Raw genomic sequence first — 8094 nt, 5'->3', positions numbered from 1 at the left:
AAACAGTCAAGCATCTTAACATGATTCCCCCCACCCCCATTCCAACCATGACTCAATCCCTGTATCTCAGAGCCCTGCCATTCCAAGGTACTGTGCATATATCATCCTTTATCTCTGTCCCATTTAGCCCTTTCGAACATGCCCAATTTGGACCATCAACTTTTCAGTTAGCAATCAGTTGCTTAACTGTTTGAGCCAGCAGGATTCCTGACTGGAAGGTAGATATTGGAATACCAGAAAATCCACCAAGACCCATAGAGGTGATAAAGCTGTTTGGGGGAAGCAGGACCACCTAATGTTTTAAGACAAGGGCTGAAGGCCTGAATTCTCACAACTGGATCAGGCTGGAATAAATTCCTCAAAACGGACCCTAAAAATCCCTGGGATGCCAGCCCACCAAGCAGCTTTCCCCAGGATGCTGGCTCTGCCGCTCCCTTCCCCCTCCTGTTCATGGAAAAGCACCGGCAGCGGGTGCCCTCCAGACTTCACGCAGATGCCGGGCTGCCCTCTGGACTCGCCAACTACAAGTGCTCACTGGTTTGTTCTTGGTCCAGGGCTGAGGGAAAATAGTTTCCCAAAAAAGTAAAAAACCAACTGTGGAAAATATCCACAATCAAAGTGTCTACACAGAGTGGGGGCGGGAAGTCTTCTAGACGGGCTCCCAGCCGAAGATTCTGTGGTCCTTTTGCGAAGAGGCAGGGAAGGAATGTGAAACCCTATCACCCAGAGGGGAAGGGCACAGTGTGCCTTTCACTTCCTGCCTTCTCTGGGAAGAGTCAGGGGTGTGGATTATGCTGGGGAAATCGCTAGGCCTGAGTGGTTGCTTGGATGCCAGTGCTTCAGCTGGGGTAGTGGAAGCAGTCAGAAGACCTGGTCCTATCCCCAGATACTCAATAGAGACCTGGGATCAAACCAAAACACAAGTCAATTGTGCTCCAATCAATTCCAACTCATGTGATCCCATGTGTTTATTGAGTAAAACTGTAGCTCTGGTAGGGGAGTGGTTACGAATTGGGGTACCAACCTCAAGGTCAGCAGTTCGAAACCACCAGCGGTTCCCCGGAAGAAAGATGAGGCGTTCTGCTCCTGTAAAGATTTACAGCCTCGGAAACCCTGTGCAGGGTCACTATGAGTCAGAACTGACTCCACGGTACTTAACAACAACATGTTCCTATAGGGTTTTCTTGGCTGTAAGTGTTACAGAAGTAGATCACCAGATCAATCTTCTCTGGCATCTCTGGGTAGGTTTGAATGACAAACTTTTGTTAGTAGCCAAAGGCAAATCACTGGGACCACCCAGGGACCGAGAGACTTGAAGCATACATCTATTTCCTCATGGACATTTGGGTCACCCAAGCCCTCCAGTTTTAACTTATTCTCTATTCTCTCTGCACCTCTGTGTAGTGATTCAGTTTTATGCATGATCATATTGGATTGTTACTGCAAATGAAGAAGTTATATTTAGAAGGTAGGTATAATTGGGTAGGTACAACTGGATCTATTTTACAAAAGAAGAGAGTTGTGCTGTGGGTGGGTGGGGGAGTGTTATCTGCCTAGGGTCACATAGACCTCATTCTCCTGTGGAACCACCACCCTTACTATTAGCTGATAGCCTGTCCCACAATCCTACACCTTAGATGCTTGGTGGGTCCCTGTAGCTGTCATTTTAGAACCGGGAAAGAAGGGAGGAGGGACTTTATATGGTAGTTACTAAACTTTGCTGCCATCAAGTTGGATCTGACCCATAGTGACCCTATATAGAGTTTCCGAGGAGCAGCTGGTATGTTTGAACTGCTGATCTTGTGGTTAGTAGTCCAGTGCTTATTCTACATCACCAAACCAGGACTCATACACACATGGTGGTATAGTTCCTTTTAGTGGTCTTGCAGGGTTGAGTGTTCCTTGACTGAACTGATGGTTTGGGACATAGAGAAGGTATGTGAGGTTTCTGACAAGCCTTGGGGAGCTGAGTCCCTGAAGTGTTCAGAAGTGCTGGAAGTGGCTGGAGGTCCTGTCACCATGACTGCTTTGTGTCTTGGCCTGGCCTTGTGGTGAGAGACTTTTGAAACACGAAGGCCCTGGCATTGGGGAGAGTGTGGGGCCAGAGACGTAGCTAAGGTATGGCAAGTATGGCATGTGTCCTGGATGGCACTTGGGGCGGGGAGTCACCAATGAGCAGTTTCTAATCACCATCCATGTAGTTCCATCGCTAGCTGTGAGAGATCATTCAGTAATTTAAATCTAGCTGTCATAGGCGTTATTTTCCCTAGATACGCCGTAGGGTGGGGCTGCCTTTCCGTCTGTCCTGGAATGGCCTATGTCTCTGTGTGTGGAGATGGTGAAGAGGGTGGAGGGAGGTGGTATGGCTCCAGGCTACCTCAGTCCAGCCACCATGTTTGAAATCCACTTTATTGAATTTACAGTAAAGGTTTTATGGGGCTTTCCTGGAAGCTTTTCATTATGGAAACTCTTGTGCTGGCAGCTTGGTGGCTGGTGTCTGGTTTGCTTGGGAGAGGTTGAGTCAGGCCCTGTCTTGATGGAAATTTCCTTGCCTGGGTCACTTGAGGGGAGCTGCCAGGCAGGCTGGGGGCCTGAGTGGGCCTGCCCAGTTCTTGGAGGGGACAGGCTGCACTGAAGCTCGGCTTTGAAGAGGTCTCCATATCTTTCCTATCTGACCATCCTCTGTTGAGTTCCAAATTCTGCTCCTCAGGTGATGAAAACTCACCCTGAGTATTTAAGCCATTTTCCATTCTTTTCCACCTACTGGAAAAACATGAGGTGCTGGCCCACTGAATAAAACCAAACCAACTCTACAAAAATGGACTTGCTGATTATAAATAGCAGGAACACACACCTCAGAAGACCATATCTGAATGCAGAGTCCTGTTGGCATGACTCTGCCCTCTGCTGACCTTTACCAGTTCTTTTCTTTGGCTTTTCAAAGATTCTCTTGTATTCCCACATTGTACTTTCCTCACCAGTGAACTTACATTCTGACCGTGAGATGCCTGATTCCATTAGGGAGATGAGCTCTAGGATCTTTGAAAAAGTCCAGAAATTTATAAGTGTGAGTAGCTTCATCATGCCAAAGCCCTGAAAAGGAGATTAATGACTCCAAGTCACCAGCTTCCCTTTGGCTGTTGTATTGGGTCCTTTTATGTTGGGTCACCAGCCCTTCCAGTATCTGTACCACAGGTTTCTCTAAAACCAAGCAACAGTCATAAAACAGGACATTGCCATTTAAATGACAATTGTGAAAATAAACCAGGATGTGAAAGTTTCTCTGGGTACTGGTACGTGTCCTTTCTATGAGGGTGTCAAGGAAGATGGCAGCAAGGGTACTTCCTTAGGAGGGAATGTGGCCCCCTTTTAATGGTCAGAGGTATGTGAGGAAGGTCTGCTCAGCCGCAGGAGACAGTGAACTCTGCCTCACTGGAGACGCAAATGTGGTTCTCATTGAAGAAAACCTCTCGGAAGAGTGCTTCATGAGCATAACCTCTAGAGTTCCTGCCATTGAAGCTCTAGGGCAGGGGTGGGGAATGAACATCCGGGCCCACGGGCTGTATAAGGCAAAATCATTTGGTCTGTCACTGCCGAGGCAACTGCAATTCCACCCGTCACATTGTTGTTATTATTAAGTGCCATCAAGTCAGTTCCAACTCATAGTGACCCTGTATAGGGTTTCCGAGGAGCTACTGGTGAGTTCGAACCACTGACTTTGCGGTTCAAACTGACTTTGAGGTTCAGTGCATAATCCTGTAGCACCATACAAGGACTCTGGCCATCACATTACTGGTGAGTTAATTAAATCACTGGCTAATTTTTTTAAAAAGGTGTTTATTGTAGATTGAGTGAATGTTTACAGGGCAGATCATCAGTTTTACATTCAACAAATCATACACCTTGTTCAATTACAATGATTATAATCCCTCTATGTACCATCAGTTAACAGTATTTCTCTCTATTTACTTTAACGCCTCCCCCCCCCCCCGCCCTTTTTTTAAACAGTCAGGCATATATAATAATTTAAACCACCAAAGGGCACATTCTGCAAGTCTGCCTCCTGGCCACAGGCTCTCAGTCCCTCTTTCCATAAATCTAGAGTCCTCAGCTGCTCCCTCTCTCCATGTCCCCATCTCTGCCTCCATCTCTGGTGTCGCTGCTTCTGTGGATAAGGTCTTGCATTCCGCTTGTGCTCTTCTTTGGTGGTTCTAGGGTCCTTTGTTTCTTACTTGTAAGATTAACTACTCCCCGGTTTTTGTTACAAAACTTTTACCTTTACAATTGTGACAGTTACAATTGAGTCATGATAACAATTACTTACTTTTCAATCTAGTTGCTTAATTTTTAAGTTGATAATTTTGCATGGCTCATAAATGGATGTGATTAAATTTTGGCAGAAAAAAGATTCCTCACTCCTGCTTTAGGGAGACGCCAGTTGTAGTGAACAAGTATCAGCTTTAGAGACAGACCTGGATTCTGTCTCAGTTCTACCACAGAACTGACTTCTTTCTCTGCTGAAAGAAGATAATAACATCAACTAGGCAGGGCTGCTGTGAGGAATAAATGAAACAATGTAGATACAGGGTAGGTCAAAAAGGATTGCTACTGGGGTTCCAGTTCATACATGCACAGATTTATTACAAACAAAATGTGCTTAAACTTATCTCTGAGATCAGTGGATGGCTGCAGACAAGTTCTCTCATTAATGCGTTGTCTTAGTCTTGCCAGGGTGCCTTCAAAACAAAAAGAGGGTTAATCCAAACAGTGGCTTCCGACAGGACCAGTTCAATTCAAGGCAGAGAGGTGAGCTCAGATGGTTATGGCTGCTGTTTTGGGGACTCTAAGGTGGGATCTTGATAGATTTCCTTGAAAGACTCAGGGGAACCACGGGGGCTTAGTATGAAGAAGTTTTAAGAAAATTGAAAATTTCATTGGTGAGGGAAAGGCCAGGAGAGTTGCATGGATGGATTTTTTTGTCTATCACAACACTCATTCTTTGAGGATTGTGGTTGGTGGTTATATGCTGTGGAGTCGGTTCCAACTCATAGCACCCCTGTATAGGGTTTCCGAGGCTGAAAATCTTTACAGGAACAGAAAGCTTTATCTTTATCCTGTGGAACCACTGGTAGTTTCAAACCGCTGACCTTGAGGTTAGCAGCCTGACTCATAACCACTACGCTACTAGAGCTCCTTTCTTTGAGGGTAGCAAAGTTCTTAGAAACTTTCTTAAGGAAACTTTACCCCATTCACTCTACAGCCCTGCCCTTGCCCCTTCAAATTATCTTTTGTTATCAAAATTAAAGGACTGAAAAGAAACACAATTTGCACCCCTCAAGGATGCCCAAACTGCCATTTGGATGTGGTGTAAACTGAGGAGCGCAGAATTCCAAAGGGAAGGGTTAGAGAGATGGAGACATTACTTTCAGAAGTGTACAGACCTAGATGGAGGATAAGCTGAGCAACAATAGCTTCACATTTTGATATTTTTGTTTCATAATAGTTTCTATGATTTTATAGCAATACTGTTTGATTTAGAGTCCTGGTGTGGAGCTGGGAGTTATTGCACTGAAAATGCAAGGTTGGTTTGAACTTCAAGATCAGTGGTTCAAGCTCACCAGGTGCTCCTCAGAAAGACTATACAGGGTCGCTATGAATCGGAACCGACTCAATGGCACTTAACAACAACAACAACAACAACTATTTGACTTACCCCTGGAGAGCACTTGGACTTTGGATGGTACTTACTTGATTTTTTTTGTCTTCATTTTACGTCAATTGTGTGTCCAGGGTATGGGCTCTAAGCAGGAAACAATCCTGTATTTTAAAATAAACAATCACTTAGCTTTACTTGACATATGATATATACACACTCAAGGGTTTGTGTCTTGTTTTAATTTCTTCCCACTGTCTGTCTGATATTCATGTCTGGGGGAGTGAGTCTGTTTTAGATGGCAAAGCCCTGAGGGACTCTGAGTCACACCAGGCACAATGATGCTGCTGATAAGGATATTCATGATCAAATTGGAGTTTTGCAATAATCCTGGGAGGTAAGTAGTACAAAGGAGGTGACTGGTCACAATTGACGAGACTGCCTCAGGGCACTTGGCTGGAGTTCTCGACAGGATCAGGCCTCAAAACTCAGTTTGTGGATGTAGTTGAAGACTTTCTGGAATGACTCTTTTTTTGCCTCCCCAAAACATTCTTTTCATAATCTGCTCTTGAGCCCCTCCACCCCGCCCCCTTTTTTTTTATTGGACTGGGCTTGAGTTTCTCTTCCAAATTACTGGCTAATTTTCCATGTAGATTGTATCTAAACATAATCTAAGAGATAAGGATGGCTTTTTTTCTTGAACCCTGTTGGTCTGGATGTTTGGAGTATCTGAGGCTGGGTTGCTTTGGGGAAGATGAGCTGGCACAGCTCAGGTAGTGTGGCAGGCTTCTGCCACGTATTATACTAGGCGGTTTGTCCTAGGTTTAGAGATCCTCCCTGATTTTGAGGATTTTGCAGTCTAGTTGATGAGTCTGAAAATGGACAAATGGAAGACACCAGAGAACAATCTAAAGACAAAGAGAAAGAAAAACCCTCCAAATATGACAATTCATAAGGTTTTCAGTGACTAAATATTTAGAAGTAGTTCGTCAATCCTTCTTCCTACTGTTTTCGTCTGGAAACTCATATTGAAAGAGTCATGGGCTACAAAAAGAACCAACAGATCTGTGTTGGAAGAAGTGCAGCCAGAGTGCTCCTTTGAGGTCAGGATGGCCAAACTTTGCCTCTCATACTTAGGACATATTGCCAGGAGGGACCAGTCACTGGAGAAGGATATCATGTTTGGTAAGGTGGAGGGTCAGAGAAAAAGAGGAAGAGCCCCAGTGAGATGGATTGGCAAAGTTGCAACATCAATGGGCTCAAGTGTGGCAATAATAGTGAGGTTGACCCAGAATCAGGCAGTGTTTCGTTCTGCTGTGCATAAGGTCGTTAAGAGTTAGTACCGACTCGGCACCTAACAACAACAACAAACATGACAAGACTGAGGTTTAAATCCTTGGAAGCAGGGGTTCAGCTAAGAAGCTCCAGGAAGAGCCCAGGTGGGAAGAAGGACCTGGCTGAAGGTTGTATCTGTGGAAGTAAAACAGAGAGGCAAGTCTGAGCCCATTGGATGTGGTAGTAATCGTGTTGGTTTGCCCAACTGCCCTCTCCTAGCTCCTTGCTTTGCCCAGAGCTTTGGCATCTGACCTCAGGGCAATTAGTCCATGAACCAATCGATGGTTTGACTTATTTAAAGAGTTGTACTGGGTCAAGTCTGATTCCATTCTATTTAGAATAAAAAAACACCAAGAGAATGAAATAGCAGTGGGAGCTGAAGCTGTCAGACCATGTAGTAGGGAGGGGGCCCCATTCCAGTGGACCATGTGCAGAAGTAGCTGATGTTCTGAAAGGCAGATACTGTGAGGTGGAAAAAAACTAGAAAATTGCCGGGGACTGGCCTCGACATAGGTGTTTGGTTCACGAGGAGGAGATAACCTGGAGGTGGTAAAGATATAGTAAGAATACACAGAAAGAGACAAAGAGAGAGACAAGGAGACACTCTGAAACCAGAGTGGATGCTGGACTAGCATCAGGCAGATCATGCATTGCAAACATCTCAGCCAGAAAGGCTGTAATATCCTGCATAGTAAACGTCTTGGCTAAGCAGGCAGTAAGGTTGCAAGGCTAGACTGAACTCCCTGCATGCTGTAAAGCACGCCTTGCTGGTCGTAATGCACCTGGATTTGTTCTGTGCCTTCGTTTTATTTAGGGGAGGTACTTTACACAAAGCTAGGAGGGACTAAGACAAGGTACAGCTGTCAATCTTACTTTTCCAGACATTCAGGCAGCTTTACATCGTATTTCGCAGGTTCGAATCTCAAGGCGGCAACTTTGTTTCTCAAGCTTAATTAACATACCTTTTAGCACCTAGCCTCAAATGGGGGAGGAAGAGGAGGATTGGGAGGATTTCCATTGTGTCAGCTGCCCAGCCCAGGTTCTTCAGGAAAAGAGAAGCCTGGGTAAATGGGCTGCACCTCGAAACACTTTAGGGAGGGCATTCC

This window comes from Chrysochloris asiatica, unplaced genomic scaffold (genome assembly GCF_000296735.1).
Source record: "Chrysochloris asiatica unplaced genomic scaffold, ChrAsi1.0 scaffold00085, whole genome shotgun sequence".
Classification (NCBI taxonomy): Eukaryota; Metazoa; Chordata; class Mammalia; order Afrosoricida; family Chrysochloridae; genus Chrysochloris; species Chrysochloris asiatica.
The sequence above is the reverse complement of the archived record's forward strand: the minus strand, read 5'-3'. Positions refer to the sequence as shown.